At 46.4% G+C, this 15983-nt stretch overlaps 1 protein-coding gene across 2 annotated transcripts in view; it reads left to right on the top strand.

Annotated features, from left to right (window-relative positions):
• Positions 1-15983, top strand: part of CYSLTR1 (cysteinyl leukotriene receptor 1) — a 455894-nt gene that overhangs the window by 421656 nt on the left and 18255 nt on the right. The gene's annotated exons all lie outside the window — the stretch shown is intronic.

The raw sequence follows: 15983 nt of genomic DNA, 5'->3' as shown, positions 1-15983 counted from the left end.
TTCACCCACCACAAGCTCTTTGTCTGCTTGCCTAATTTCAAATGTTTGCTATGGAGAGATGTAAGACCATGTGAACCAAATGATGAAGACAAAACTTACTTGTGCAAGAAGGGATATGTTGTGGATACACAGGGGCATATTTATACTCTGCTTGCACCGAATGTATCAAACAATTTGACGCACATTCGGCGCAAACCCTGCCCCATATTTATACTTTGACGCCCGACCCAGTGGACATCAAAATCCAACCATGTGCATCATTTTTTGTAAGGGGGAACCTGCCTTGCGATAATGATATGCAAGGTAGGCGTTCCCTTCCAAAAAATGACTTTAAGGCCTGTGCGCCTTTTTTATACTCTGGCGTCATTTTGACGCACAGGAGGGGGTGGGACTTAAAAAATGGCGCACAGCCTGATGGGCGCCGTTTTTTAACGCCTGGGTCAGGGCAGGCATTAAGGGACCTGTGGGCTCAGAAGGAGCCCAGAGGTGCCCTTCCCTGCCCCCAGGGACACCCCCTGCCACCCTTGCCCACCCCAGGAAGACACCCAAAGATGGAGGGACCCATCCCAGGGAAGGAAAGGTAAGTTGGGGTAAGTATTTTTTCAGTTTTTGTAACGTGGCATAGGGGGGCCTGATTTGGGCCCCCCTACATGCCACTATGCCCAATGACCGACCATGCCCAGGGGACATAAGTCCCCTGGGCATGGCCATTGGGCAAGGGGGCATGACTCCTGTCTTTGCTAAGACAGGAGTCATGTCAAGGGGGGTTGGGCGTAAAAAAGAATGGCGCAAGTCCGGTTTGAGGCCTAATTTTTGTCTCAGACCTGACTTGCACCATTTTTTGACGCACAACCCCCATTTTCCCATACGCCAGCACGGCCTGGTGTGAGTCATTTTTTTTTAAGCAGACCAGTCCGCAGCGCCGGCTAACGTCATTCCATAAATAAGGCGCCCGCATGGCGCGTTGGAATGGCTTTAGCTGGTGTTAAAAGTTTTGACGGACAACTGCGTTGGTGCAGTTGTGCGTCAAAAAGTATAAATATGGCCCACAGTGTCCTGCTCGTGATTTACAACCATTACACACAAACACATACGTACGAGTGTCTGATCGCAACAAACATTTTATTCCAGCGTACACCATACAGTCTGTCCATTTGTCTGGACCTTTTTGACAAAAGAATGAGTGAGTCATACTGAGTCAAAGTACATATTTCAGGGCACAGCCCCCAGACCAAAGAAGGGAGGGATTTGTCAGAACTTGTCCTGTTGAATAGGTAAACATTAAAGTGGATGATGTCAGCAGCTTGAGCCTTATCACATAACACACCAAAGTAATCCAGCATCACATAATCCAAGATACAGTCAGATGGCAGAACAACAGTCCCTGATCACTGGCCCATCTTAATCCAATGACCATGCATCTGGTGGTATGACACAAACATATATCAGTGTTGTGGCACAGGCACTGTGGCCTGCAATGATGAAACACATCTACAGCTAGAATAGTGTTTAGCGAATGTGAAGGGTGAATGTCTTGCTCACAATCAATGACCACTAATTTCATGCCAACATGATGCCAAACACAGCACACAAAACAAGTCCAATGTGACCCTCGGACCCTCCACCAAAACACTGTGCAAGCTGCCTTGGCACAGGTCTCATGCAACCCATATCTGTGACCTACATTACCTGGAACAATCCATGTCCACTTCCTGTGTCAGAACTGCATCAGATGCCTGTCAATGTCACAATTCTGAAATGCCCACATGAGGATGTCATGGTGAAGGTACCTGTACAAAGACAAAACAAGGAATAGAGGCTTGAAAACATACCTATTATACAAATCACATAGCAAGCAACTGGAAATGTAATTACATTGCAAGGAAACTGACACAAACAAAGCAACATCATCAAGGTGGGGATATGTTAAAGGCTGACTCTTCAAACAGCGTTGGGCTGAATATTGCAGATAATCAGCTCCCTAGTTGTTGCTAAAACACTCAACTCCACACATTCTCATTGTATAGTCAGTCATTGCATCACATGAAATACACTAAAAAAGTAGCTGTTGAGATCTTCCCACAAGTCAGTTCCTCCCTTTTCACCACTGTCATTCCCACTTGGCACTTTAGGATTCTCACCCAGTGGCACTGCAGGCTTCCCCTCATCTGGGATGTATGGTATATTCTGCTCAGGGCGATGTTGTGAAGCATGCAGCATGCCACAGTGATCTGACACACCTTTCCAGGTGAGTAGAGGAGGGCTCCACCAGTCTTATCCAGACACCTAAATCTGGCTTCAGGAACCTTAAAGCCCGCTCCACTACCCATTGTGTTCTTTCATTGGCCTCATTGACGCGGACTTCCCCTGGTGTAGTTGTATTCCTTTGTGGCGTCAACAACCAAGAACGGTTTGGATATGTGGAGTCTCCTGTTAAGTAATGAGACATATGTGCAACAATGAGTCACTCACTTCATGATCGTAGCACCACACATTGCACACACAAACAGGACATATGTGACTTACCAACCAGCCAGGCCCTCTCTGGATACAGTTGTGACAACAGCTGGGGTATTGTGCTGTACTGCTTTATGAACGAATCATAGATTAATCCCAGATAGTGGGCACAGACATGTGAAATGTAGAGATCTACTAAATAGACAACTTGCACATTGATGGAATAGAAGTTCTTTATGTTGCAATACATTTGTTCATTGCCATGCGGTGGACCAAGCCAACATGTGTGCCATCAATGGCCCCCACCACATCTGGGATGGGTGCAAAACCATAAAAGTCAGCCTTCACATTGGCTAAATCCTCATGTCCGAGAAACTGGATATAGCTGTCAGGGTGTTCCAACATTGCTGAGAGGACATCCTTCAACACCTGACTGAACATAGGTTGGGACATACCAGCAGATAAGGCCATTGTATATTGGAAGGACCCCGTGGCTAGGAAGGGCAATACTGACATGACTTTTACAATTGGACTTTAATGCTGGTTGGATAACTAATACCTGGAATCAGATCTGGCTCCAACTGATTAGATGTCAACTATTGTATGCCTATACAGGTGGTGATATGTTATCATGTGCCATAGCTCCATGGCCTGATGGTCTGGCAGTGGATGGTAGACAATAGGTATGACAAGGCATGATTTGTAACATTAGTCAGTGTGTCCACAGCAACATACATGATGTATGTCATTGATATCATGTGACAAGGAATTTCTGAATGGATAGACATTGTAGCCAGTACACACTACTACCCCATGGTTTCCCACACTTGTCCACAACATGTATATGGACCAAACTCAAAGATCTATAACACAATTGCCCCTCAAAATGTGACTGGATATCCCATCCACCAAAATGACTGTTGGCAGTGGTGGACTGTGCCCCACAGTTAAATGCCATCTGTGCCCTGCAACATACTACAATAGTGTCTGAGTAGTAGGACCTACATTACAAGACAGGATAAGGATGTTCATGAGGTCAAAAATACTTTTTTGCAGGTGTGACACAGTTTTCTAAAGCCTAATACAGCATTTCAGTCTGCCAAAATGGCAGATGTCTGCCCTACTCCACTGGACATTAGGAACCCCCTGTGACAGCTAGCGGAAGTCGTCATGGCAATAGCCGGTTGCAGCTGTAGCGTACAAAGCCATAGGCTAACGTTCTTAACAGTGGTGGTTATGGACCATTGTTTGTGTCCGCCCTCAGTGACGACCACATATGTGTCAGACGTGACAGCCATGTTCTGTAGATTCACTCACTTGACTCCTGACACTGCTGCCAGCAACACCTCCACTACCTGAGCTGCTGTGTGCCAACTCTGGGAGCAATCATGCCACGTCCAGCAGGTTATGGGCCCCTGCCTTCTCACCAGAGGAGCTGGAAAGGCTGGTGACTGAGGTCCTACCCCTGTATGAACATCTCTATGGCTCACCAGAGGAGCAGGTAAGTACCTCATATGCATAATTTTCTCTGTACTTCACCATCCTTTTCCTCCTCACAGGCTAGAATGTGCCCATGCATGCCAGTTATGGGCCTGTTGTTGCAGTCTGTGTAGCATCAATAGGATGGACAATGTGTAGGTATTGGTCGCCAGTACCATATGTTAAATTCAGTCGTATTGTTGTGTTATGTGAGCTTTTTGGGGTCCTAGACCCTCCTTATGTTGGATGCTCATAACTAGGTAAGGAGACATTACTGCCAACCACTGACATATCTTGCCTCCTGATTGCTATAAAAGTCAGACAACATGTATGTGCAAGACAGTATGAGCAGTGTATGAATGTTGCATTAGTAGGGAGTCATGTGAGCAATGTGTATAGTGCCACAGACCTTTCAGAACACATCTGCCCTTGCTAAACTGTTGTGTGGGATGCATATCATGAGTTACTCTGTCCTTCAGGTTGCCACACACACCACATGCCAAATTGCTGTTGGCTACGTGATATACTGTCATGCACGGTAATTGGAATGGAGTGTCATGTACGTTTTGTCAGCTCAGCCTCAAGAGACCAGGGCCTGTCAAAGATATCTCCCATTATGGAAACTAGTGTAGGTTGTGGTAGAGTCACTGTAGACTATGCCCACTCCCTGTACCCCAGCAGATCCTGTCATGTGGCCAATATGAGGCTCTAATGGCAAAACCTTCCCTGAGTGCCTTATTCCTTTCACTAGATTAGGAATGGGTTCAGATGTAAATAATTAATCTAGTCCATATGTGCATTTAGCATCATTGTCAATGTGTGTCTTAGATTCATGACACATCCCTTACTCCCACAGCTCTGTTGTCACCTTCACACAGGTCATATTTGCCTGTACAGGTGTATTGCTTAACTTACAGCCCTACAGTGCAGACAGTGTGTTGATTCCTGGGAGGTCATGATATGTGACTCAGTAGCTTTGTCACATAGCAGAAACTGTACAATGCATGCCTTTGTTTAATGGATGCCATTTCTGTAGGATAGACCTTTGACCCTGTCACCAGGCAGGTCGCTCCCCCCATCTGCCTCGCAGCCCCCTGTGGGTCGAACCTCCATTGCCGCTTTTGCCGCCTGACTACTCGCTTCCTTTTTTCTGTATCCCTGCACTTGGCTTCTGTGACACTTTGTTTTTCATTCTGTGCCCCTGTGTTTTGCTTTCTGTACCCCTGTGCTGTGTTGTCCCTCTCCCGCCGTCTTTTCCCACCGTTGTTTCCCCGGGTTTTCCCCTGGGTTTTTCCCTCGCCGCTGAGCCCCTGCTGCCCCGCCCCCTTCACTCCCATTGGCCGCCCACTCCCACCTCCCAGCTGCTCCTCCCTCCCTCTGCCCTCATATGGAGGCCGCGACATCGCCATAGCCATCCCACAGGGCTACAAGATCTCCGCAGAGACCGCACCAACGGAGTGGGAGGAGGAATCGCCATCATCCACAAAGACTCCATCAAAATCTCAACGAACACCGATGACACCCTCACCACCGCCGAGCACATGCACTTCCAGATCCACACCTACCCCAACACCACCCTCAGAGGAACTCTCATCTACAGACCTCCCGGACCCCGCCCACAGTTCAGTGACAGCATCGCCGACCTCATCAGCATCCACACCCTCGCTTCCACGGACTACATCCTCCTCGGGGACCTGAATTTCCACCTCGAGAACAACAACGACGGCAACTCCACCGCCCTGACCGACAACCTCACCAACCTCGGACTCAAACAACTCGTAACGACACCCACTCACGCCGCTGGACACACGCTCGACCCCATCTTCTCTGCAAGCCCCCACATCTCCTTCAACCACACCACCGAACCACACTGGACCGACCACAGATGCGTCCACTTCACCTTCAGAAAACCCACCACACACCACCGCACCCAACAGCTTCCACGCCACTGCTGGGGCAAGGTCACCGAGGACCAACTGACTACTGCCCTCGCCCTGAGACCACCCACCGACCCCACCGACCCAGACACCGCCGCGACCAACCTCACACAGTGGATCAACGACTGTGCCAACACCCTCGACCCTCTCAAGACCTCTACAACCAACCACACCAACAAGAAAGCCTCCTGGTTCACGAGGACCTCCGGATCTCCAAGCACACCTGTTGGAAGCTGGAGAAGAAATGGCTCCACAACCGGACACCAGACAACCACACAGCCCTCAAGAGCGCCACCTGCAGACACCACCAACTCATCAGGACCGCCAAGAAGACCGCCTTCAAGGACCGCCTAGACAACAACGCACACAACACCAAAGAGCTCTTCAGCATCGTGAAAGAACTCTCCAACCCCAGCTCCATCACCAACGACATCCCGCCATCTCAAGACCTGTGCGACTCCCTGGCCACCTTCTTCCACCGCAAGATCACCGACATCCACGACAGCTTCAACCCCGCCCCCCCGCACCCACCACCGAGTCCACCACCCCTGCGACTACCGTCTGGTCCAGCGTCAGCGGCGAAGACACCATCAAAACCATGAACTCCATTCACTCCGGATCCCCATCGGACTCCTGCCCTCACCACGTCTCCAACAAAGCCAGGGCAGCCATCGCGCCCCACCTCCGGAAAACAATCAACTGTTCCTTCGAGACAGCAACCTTCCCAGAAAGATGGAAGCACGCCGAGATCAACGCCCTTCTGAAGAAGCCCAAGGCGGACCCCAACGACCTCAAGAACTTCCGAGCCATCTCCCTGCTCCCTTTCCCGGCAAAAGTGACCGAGAAGATTGTCAACAAACAGCTGACCCGCTACCTCGAAGTCAACAACATCCTGGACCCTTCCCAATCCGGTTTTTGCAGTAACCACAGCACTGAGACCGCCCTCATCGCCGCCACTGACGACATCCAGACCCTGATGGACAAAGGAGAAACGGCCGCCCTCATCCTCCTGAAACTATCAGCAGCCTTTGACACGGTCTGCCACCGCACCCTATCAGCACGCCTCCATGACGCTGGTATCCAAGAGAAGGCCCTGGCCTGGACGACATCCTTCCTCTCCGGCAGAACCCAGAGCATCCGCCTCCCACCCTTCCGCTCCAAAACCACCGAGATCATCTGCGGCGTCCCAAAGGGATCCTCCCTCAGCCCGACACTGTTCAATATCTACATGGCCCCCCTCGCCCACAACAACACAACCTCAACATCATCTCCTACGCCAGCGATACCCAGCTGATCATATCCCTCACCGAAGATCCCCACACCGCCAAAGCTAACCTCCACCGAGGAATGAAGGCAGTAGCCGACTGGATGAAGGACAGCAGACCTCATTCTCGGACCCACCCCATCAGCCTGGGACGACTCTAGGCACAGCCCCGGAACCCACAGACCACTCACGCAACCTGGGGGTCAACCTCGACTCCACTCTCTCCATGACCAGGCAAGTCAACGCCGTCTCCGCGTCCTGCTTCAACACCCTCCGTATGCTCCGCAGGATCTTCAAATGGATCCCCCTCGACACGAGAAAAAACGTTACCCAGGCCCTCATCACCAACAGACTCGACTACCGGAATGCCCTCTACTCAGGAACTACAAACAAGCTCCTAAGACTCCAACGCATCCAGAACGCCTCGGCCCGACTCATCCTCGACGTCCCCCGCCACAGCCACATCACACTCCACATGAGAGGCCTGCACTGGCTCCCCGTCAACAAAAGGATCACCTTCAAGCTCCTGATCCACGCACACAAAGCACTGCACAACACCGGACCCACCTACCTCAACAACCGACTCAGCTTCCACACCCTCACCCGAAGCCTCCGCTCAGCCAACCTGGCCCTCGCCACAGTCCCCCGCATCCGTAAAACCACTGCCGGCGGCAGATCCTTCTCCTACCTCGCCGCCAATACCTGGAACACTCTCCCCACCATCCTACGACAGACCCAGGGCCTGCTGGCCTTCAGAAGACTCCTCAAGACCTGGCTCTTCGACCAGTAGCACCCCTCCCCTCCCCAGCGCCTTGAGACCCTCGCGTGTATGTAGCGCGCTTTACAAATGCAGTGATTGATTGATTGATTGATAGACAGATATGTCCAAAGAAGTGTTGTGTGGTACAGGTACATAACACAGAGCAACACTCCCTGAAGTGGCACAAGTCTGCATTTGTTAGGCCACGTGCCCACACATGCACAAGGAATACACTTTCTGTACCCACCATGCCAAAACCTTGATTGTTACACATGTGCAATGTTGAAGTTTGTACCCTGGTAGTTGCCAGCAAGGACTGTATGCAGTGAGTCATTCTCACAGACTGTGCATCTGTTGGTTCATTCATGCCTGTTGAATTTACATATATGTGATTCAACCATTTGTGATAAAACTTGTGATTATGTTATCTTGATTTGTCTTTTGCATCCATTCAGATCAATGCCCATCAGAAAAAGGAATAATGGAGAGCTATCACAAAGAAGGTGCGGACCCTGAGGGTCCACCTCTGGTGGAGGACCCACTGTAGGAAAAGGTGGAAGGACATGTGATGCTTGGCCCAGGAGATTGCAGAGGTCGAGCTGGGGATGTCCTCCCAACTTGGGCAGGATGGCCGTTGGAGCATGACCTCTTAGTGGCCAATACTCAGGAGGTACCCTTTCCAGGCATATAGGTATTTGAGGACAGCACAGCAGCCACAAGGGGTGAGTACAGGGCATGTTCCTGCCTGTCACATTGCCAAGTGAATGTGTTCTGACAGCTCCCCCTGATGAATAGGGATGAGCCAGGAGAACAAGATGTTCATTTCCTATGTAGTACCTTATCAGTACGGAAGACAATAATGTCTCATTCTCCCACTACAACCAGAAAGGGCTCTGCTGGCACTTAGGAAAATCAACTAACTGCAGACATTGTTGTTTGGGTTAATCCCACGAATGGTTTCTTACCTAGAATGCCCTGGCATCAACAAACTGTGGCTAAAATCACAAATTTGTCACACATTTCAAGTTCCTGAATATGCAGTGATTCACAGAAATGTGAGGGCAGGCCATCTACGGCAATTCACAGAAATGTGAGGGCAGGCTGTCTGGTACCATCATATCAGCTAGCTCTTAGACAATGCTATTGCATCAGCTCAAGCAAACCTCACCACCGGCTAATATGTACATTGAACAAAACAAATCTTTAGCCTATATCTATTTGTTGCGCTACCCCGTCAAAGACCGTCAGCCGTGACTGTACCATACACACACCTTTGAAGGCATAAAGCAAATAGTTTGCAAGTTTTAAACAAAGAACTATACCCAGGTTACATGCAGTCAGAGCTATGTCTAAACAAAGTAAGGAAGAGGTTATGGTTATTGTGCGAAATTGGGTTGTTGGTTGTCTGGGCTGTGAGCCATGGTCAAGCAATATTCACAAACCCTTGCAGGGTGAACGGCAAAAGGTAATGAGCGATTATCAGTGGATGAGTCTAATTCCAGTATTCCATCCACCACTGCTTTGTATACTTATGGCCTTGCCATAAGTGATGCGGGTATGCCCAAATGTGGTTCCATACTTACTGTGCCACTGGAACCAAGCTATACCCGGTTGAAGAGCCCATAAAAAAGGGCTTTACCAGTCCTGAAGTCCAGTTCCGGAAGGTCTTGGCCAAACAGTTCAGGATGGACTGTTCCCCTGAGGATCAGGGTTAATACTGATTTGCATATGCAGGTTCTAAATGACATGGCATGGTGGGCGGCAAACAATTGATTGGGATATAACTTCAAGTGATTGCCAGTGGATGATATTAATTCAAGCATTCCATCAATCGCCTTCTCGTTTTAACTTTCAAAATGTCAAAATTTGCCATTAAAGAGGGGTTATCATTACAATTTCATATATATCAAACATGTTGTAGGTACCCGCTCCCGATTGGGAAACACAGCTTATTAAATGTTCTAAGAGTCCTAATGTTATCCTATAGGAGGGGTAGGCCTCACAGTAGTGAAAAACACATTTTGGAGTTTTTATCTACCATAACATGTCAATCTTAAAAGTACATGTCCAACCTTTTAATTACACAGCACCCTGTCCTATGGGATCTCTAGGCGTACCTTAGGGGTGATTTGTATGTATTAAAAGGGGAGTTTAAGGCTTGGTAACAAATACTAATGTCAAGTCGGCATGGCAGTTTAAAACTACATTCAGGCTGCAGTGGCAGGCCCGGAAGATGTTTTAAGGTGCTAATTAAGTGGTTTGCACAATACATGCTGCAGTCTGTCTGGTAGCATTTTCTTTACAAGCCATGGATATATGGTATACCACTCGATAAGGGATTTATAAGTAAAGTAAATAGATCAATCAGGTGTAAGCCAATCAAACCATGTTTAGGGGATTGAGCACAAGCACTTTAGCACTAGTTAGCAGTGGTAAAGTGCACAGAGCGCTAAAACCAACAAAATCAAATTCAGCAAAAATTGGAGAGAGAAAGGCTAGATATTTGGGGGTGACACTGCAGAGAAGGCCATCTCCAATAATTATCATTTTCAGGAATGCTGTGTTTATGTAAAGATATAATGAAACAGACCTTTTGCAGAAAGTGCAGCAAATATTAATTTCCACAGAAAAAGACATTACATTGAAACTGGGTTTTCATTTACCCAAAACACACTGCACAAACATTAAGAAGAATGTTGTATTTAGCATGTCTGTATACATCTAAATGAAAATGGGATCAGTTAATGAGAGCTGCAGTGATTGCCTGCAGCACTGTATCACCATGCTCTCTCTATTTGCAACTGTGTCAAATAAGAGGAGTAAGGCATTAGGAGGGAAAGTGATTTACCCCAAGATAAAGACTTTTGGTAAACGTTTGCTTTATAAAATGAAGTGTAATTGGTCTGGTTATGCCACATTACCTACATTGACAATGAGGCATAATGGGAATTTTCCTAGCTTTAGTCCTGGAGGAAAATATACATACACATTTTATTAAAGGCAAAGGGGTTATATAATATGCAAATCACTATTACTCCCAGCAGCAATAATGGTGACTGTATAAAAAACATATTGTGACATAATCTCTATTCCAAATATTAGCTGGAGGCAGCTTAGAGACAGACTCCTTATGCAGAAGTAGGAAAAAAGCGGCAACATCAGTCTTGCCAACAGAGGAAAAAGAACAATGGTCCAACTATTAGAGTAAAAGAGCAGTAACAAAAACTCTAGAATGAGTAGGGATGCAGCAAAACTCAAGGAAGAATGCAAAGTGCAAACACTTCCTCAACCAGCAATTTAGGAAGAACCTGAAAGAAAGTGCACTCTATGAGGGTATACATGTACGTAGGTTGTTAATACAAGAACAAAGCAGCAAGAACACTGGGTACAAAAATTAAGAATAATGGAATAACAAAGCAAGCAAAAGAAAGAAAAGGGGAGGTTCAGGAGACCTACTACCCAGGAAACGTGGGATTAGGCTACCCTCATTGTTTCTAATAAAATCTCAGGTTGCCACTGCAATAAAGCTAGGAAAATTCCATTTTATGGCAAGAGGTGACATAGATGCATGTTCAAAGACCCCAGAGGACTGAATCAGCCATGTGATCTGCTAGTTCAGGTAGACTTTCCTAAAGGTAGAAATACAAGATCAGTCTGATGGAAAGTCCCCATTCTTGAGCCAACTGATAAGGTCTTGGAGGCCCTAGTGCCCACGGTGCAACAGGTCCTAAAAAACAGAAGTATAATTTTAAGCAGAAACAATAAACTCAACACACCCTTTGGGACAGACAGAAACAGGTGATTGACATATAGAGGTCTTGAGGAAAATGAGAAGTTGTTTAGTAGAAGGTAACTTACCATGAGTAGTCCTAGAAAGATATTCTTCCAAACAAGGTATAAAACATCAAGAAAGAGGACGGAAAGATAAAGATAAGGTGAAGAAAGGGAAGCTGTCTCATTCCCGGTTCAGCAACAGAACATAGCAAGTTCCAGGGAAATATGGAGATCTGAGATAGTCCCTTCTGCAGCAGATGAGACACAGCAGCTTTTTAAGGAAAGATTCTTAAGAAAGAGATAGGCATTGAGAGAGGCTTCAGAAAGGAATCAGAGAATCAGACAGACATCTTAGGTGGTGAAATACTTGGGAGCAGAGATCGCCTAAGCTACATCAATTTAATTAGATAACAAATGGGAATTGAAATAGATAGCAGTACATGAGCAGCAATAGCTGAACGATAGATGTTGATCATTCTGTAAGATATGCTTTTAGTGACTATGGGCCTGATTACAACTTTGGAGGACGGTGTTAATTCGTCCCAAATGTGACGGATATACCACCTACCGTATTACGAGTCCATTATATCCTATGGAACTCGTAATACGGTAGGCGGTATATCCGTCACATTAGGGACGAATTAACACCGTCCTCCAAAGTTGTAATCAGGCCCTATGTCTGAAATTGAATCTAACAGGGGTATGGGAGACACAAGAAGGGGGTCCAAATCCCATCTCAATCATAATCAAATTGAAGCTGACCAGACTAACATATAGGCATGTGTGGTTCATTGAGCCCAGGAGAGAAAGCATAAGGGTGGTTGGCAGTCCACTCTTGATGAAAGGTTGTCCATAGCCCATACCTTTGGATCTTCTCCCCAACTCACAAAGACTAGAAGCTGACAGTTGAGGCAAAAGGGAAAGAGATACAGATTGAGAAGATCCTAAAGTCAAGAATTAGCTGGAAATCATGAGACGTCAGCATTCAATTACTGGAGTCCCATAAATGCCTAGAGTACAATTGTTTGGTCATACTAGAAAGGCTTGGAAGGGAACCCTTAATGACCATAATTCTGTTGCAGAGACAGTGGTCCAGTAGAGTTTTTGGGATATTGGCAAAGGGCTTCAACCTCACACCACCAAAGTTGTAATTTGTTCTCATTGGAAACCATATACATGTTGCCCATTTGATACTGAGGACGACCTAGTGATGAGTCTTCCATTTGGTTAGACTCTTTACAGCAAAGATGCCGACAAGCAGCTCCAAGGCAGTCATATGAAAACAGCATTCTGCTCACATCTGGTGGAAAAGGCATTCACATTGCCCCCTCCCCATCCTATCTTGCTTTTATTGGACTTGAGAATAAGGTCGGGAGCTCTCCCAAAATTACTTTTACATTCAATGTTTCTATGTTTGAAAGCCACCAGAGAATTACAGAATGTTAATCCTCATCAAGAATAATGTGGTCTGAGTAAGACTGGCCTTGGCACACACAATTGGTCTTCCAAACTGGAGAACGAGGCTGTGAAGGGGAGTAAGAAAGATGATTTGGATAGAGGCAGCCAAGAATCCAATATGGCACGCAAGGCTCATGGGTGGGGGATTTGGTTGCTGTGGATAGAGCATAGAGAAACTCCTTTCTAATCTGAGAGTTTTTTGGATAATGATCTCAATATGGTGCATTACCTACTGGAGCTATGTGGAGATTACCACTCTATGGTGGTCTAGATATTAAAGTATTTCGGAAACTGACAATTATGATGTAACTTTACATTCTAGGGCAATACAGATACTAGCCTGGATATGGTATTTCTTCATATGAGATATACAGTGTGATATAAGATGTATTCGAAAGAAAAAATGTTTTCTACTGTGTTGCATAAACTAGGACTCTGGCCTAGGTCTACAAGCTCTGGCTTTCCGACCCACGGGTGCCTGGACTGAGTTCAGAGCACCAACACTTGAGCAGGAAGTCCAGGTTAATGTAACCCCAAACAACCCCACTTGGCATACATGGTGGTGTCCTTGTTTCCTGGGTTATTAACAGTCCTGTAAAGGGGTCAGGGAACTAGTGGTATTTCAAATGCAATTTCATTCTTTAGAATTGCAAGCACAAGTACTGGACAAAGAAAAGACACTATGAGGGTTTGTAAAGCCATAAAAACCATGGCGGTAGGCCCTATCAGTCACTGATAGGAAGCCCCTCCTGCCCAAAACTCCCCAGACACCCCGACACCCCTTCATCTACGCTCCCCCTCCCTTCCTACCTCCCCCATACACACACACACGTAGACACATTCACACAGACATACACTCATGCATTAATTTATTCACGCACACATCCGCACACACATCCACAATTACATGCAGACACGCATTCACATTTCCATGCATACATGCATTCTCACCCCCACCCACCAACACAACACCCCCTACTTCCCATCCCTGTCAGAAACCCGACTTACTGGGATCCAGGGGGTCTTCCAGCAGGGGATGGGACAGGGCACTGCTACCACCAGCAGTGCCCGCCAGCAGAACACCGGCAGGCTATATTTTTTGTCATATTATGGCTGGCGGTGGTCTACTGCCGTGGCACTGCTGGTGGTAGCAGCACCACCTTACCACCATCCGCCACTATGGCCAAAGCCGGATTTCCGCCCTTATTGTGGCGGAAATCTGACTGGGGTTATAATTGGGCGAACGGATGGTAGCCGCAGCAACGGTCTGTTGGCGTCCGTCACCGTGGATGTAGGCGGCATTTACCACCAATGTTAAAATGAGGGCCTATATATTTTTTAAAGTGTTTATTTCAAGTCTCATCCTGTTGCTTAGTATATGAGTAATAACCATAATATAATTTAAAAACATTAATGCATGTTACTAGCAGCATAATAATTAAAAAATGTAACATGTCTGAAATGTTACTAGCTGCCTAACTCCCTAAAGACTACTATGTGCTACAGTACAGAAACATGAAGTAACTAACTTACCTTGTGGGCACTTTGGGATTTGGCCAAAAGAGGAGCTGATCTGATTGCTCTGATTATCAGACTTCAGCAGGGACAGAGTGCTTCCTCAGAAGGAAAAAACACATCAGATGGGCTTAGCTTCTTTCTTCCCTGTATATGTTCTCAGCATATGGATGGATGCTGCAGCAGTCTGGCAGGACCTCTTGCTATAACCTGGGGTGAAGATCTCTCTGATTCGGTGATCAATACATTTTAAGGTTGATCACTGATTGTTAACCTACATTGGGGGACTTTTCGTTATTCTGAGACATAACCGGTATGAACCAGCATGATGAAAATACATCAACTCAGACTACATGTTTATTTTGCACATTCATTGTCCTTGACTGTGAAATGTGTTTATCGTGGAGCTTATAGCATGGGGCTAGTAGCATGCTTTTGTCACCTTATGTGTTCAAGAGTTCTGAGAAAGAAGATGACATGCTGCATGTGGGCCAAAGACGGACAGGATACCTTAACATGATCAAAAAAGAAGCCTGGCTTTGGGAATTTACAATAGCTAGACTTTAATAGGAGGGATTCATAATCTGAATGTGTAAGGTGGCTTGAAATACCTTGAATAACAGCTTTGGTAAAATGAATGGTGGCTTAGCACACTGATGTGTACACTAAAGCAATTAGCAGCACTGGATTACATGAGCATAAATGCTCACATCTAGCAGGCGTGCATACAAAGTAGAAATCTAGAATACTCAAGTGGCACCCAAATACACATGGATGTACCCTTAAATATTTGACCAGTATATTGGAAATTCTCTGACATTTAATAGCAGTGCTCTAACAGCTCACAGTTCTATTTTATTCTTACATGCATGTTTCATTGGCTGCAAACAGGCATAGCAAAAGTCATAGGTGTTATGTACTGGTACAGTAGTTAAACAATTATTGTTTATTTACTATCTGATTTTCAGTGGGTATTGTGTTCAGTGAGGTACAATGCATTATATAAGCACTGAACACAAATATGTGCCAACTGTTCTGTATATTGAACTTATAATGTTTTAAACAGGCATGCATAATTTGCTTAATCAAAGGAACATTGCTCTTGGTTACTTTGACAGACCCTCAAGTTAATAACCTCCCTATGATGCATTACCATAGGAAGTGACAACGCTGCATTTCCCAGGATTTATCTGTACAGGTAGCGGCATCACTGGTTTTCCGTCAAAGCTTTAAAAGGAGCCATGCAAGCACTCTTCATTCTCCGTCATTCATCAGGACAGGAAGTAACATCACTGGATTTCTCGGCATCCATCTGTACTGGAAAAGACATGACTGATTT

This window comes from Pleurodeles waltl, chromosome 2_1 (genome assembly GCF_031143425.1).
Source record: "Pleurodeles waltl isolate 20211129_DDA chromosome 2_1, aPleWal1.hap1.20221129, whole genome shotgun sequence".
Lineage (NCBI taxonomy): Eukaryota > Metazoa > Chordata > Amphibia > Caudata > Salamandridae > Pleurodeles > Pleurodeles waltl.
Note: the sequence above shows the minus strand (reverse complement) of the source record. Positions and strands in the feature narration are given on the sequence as shown.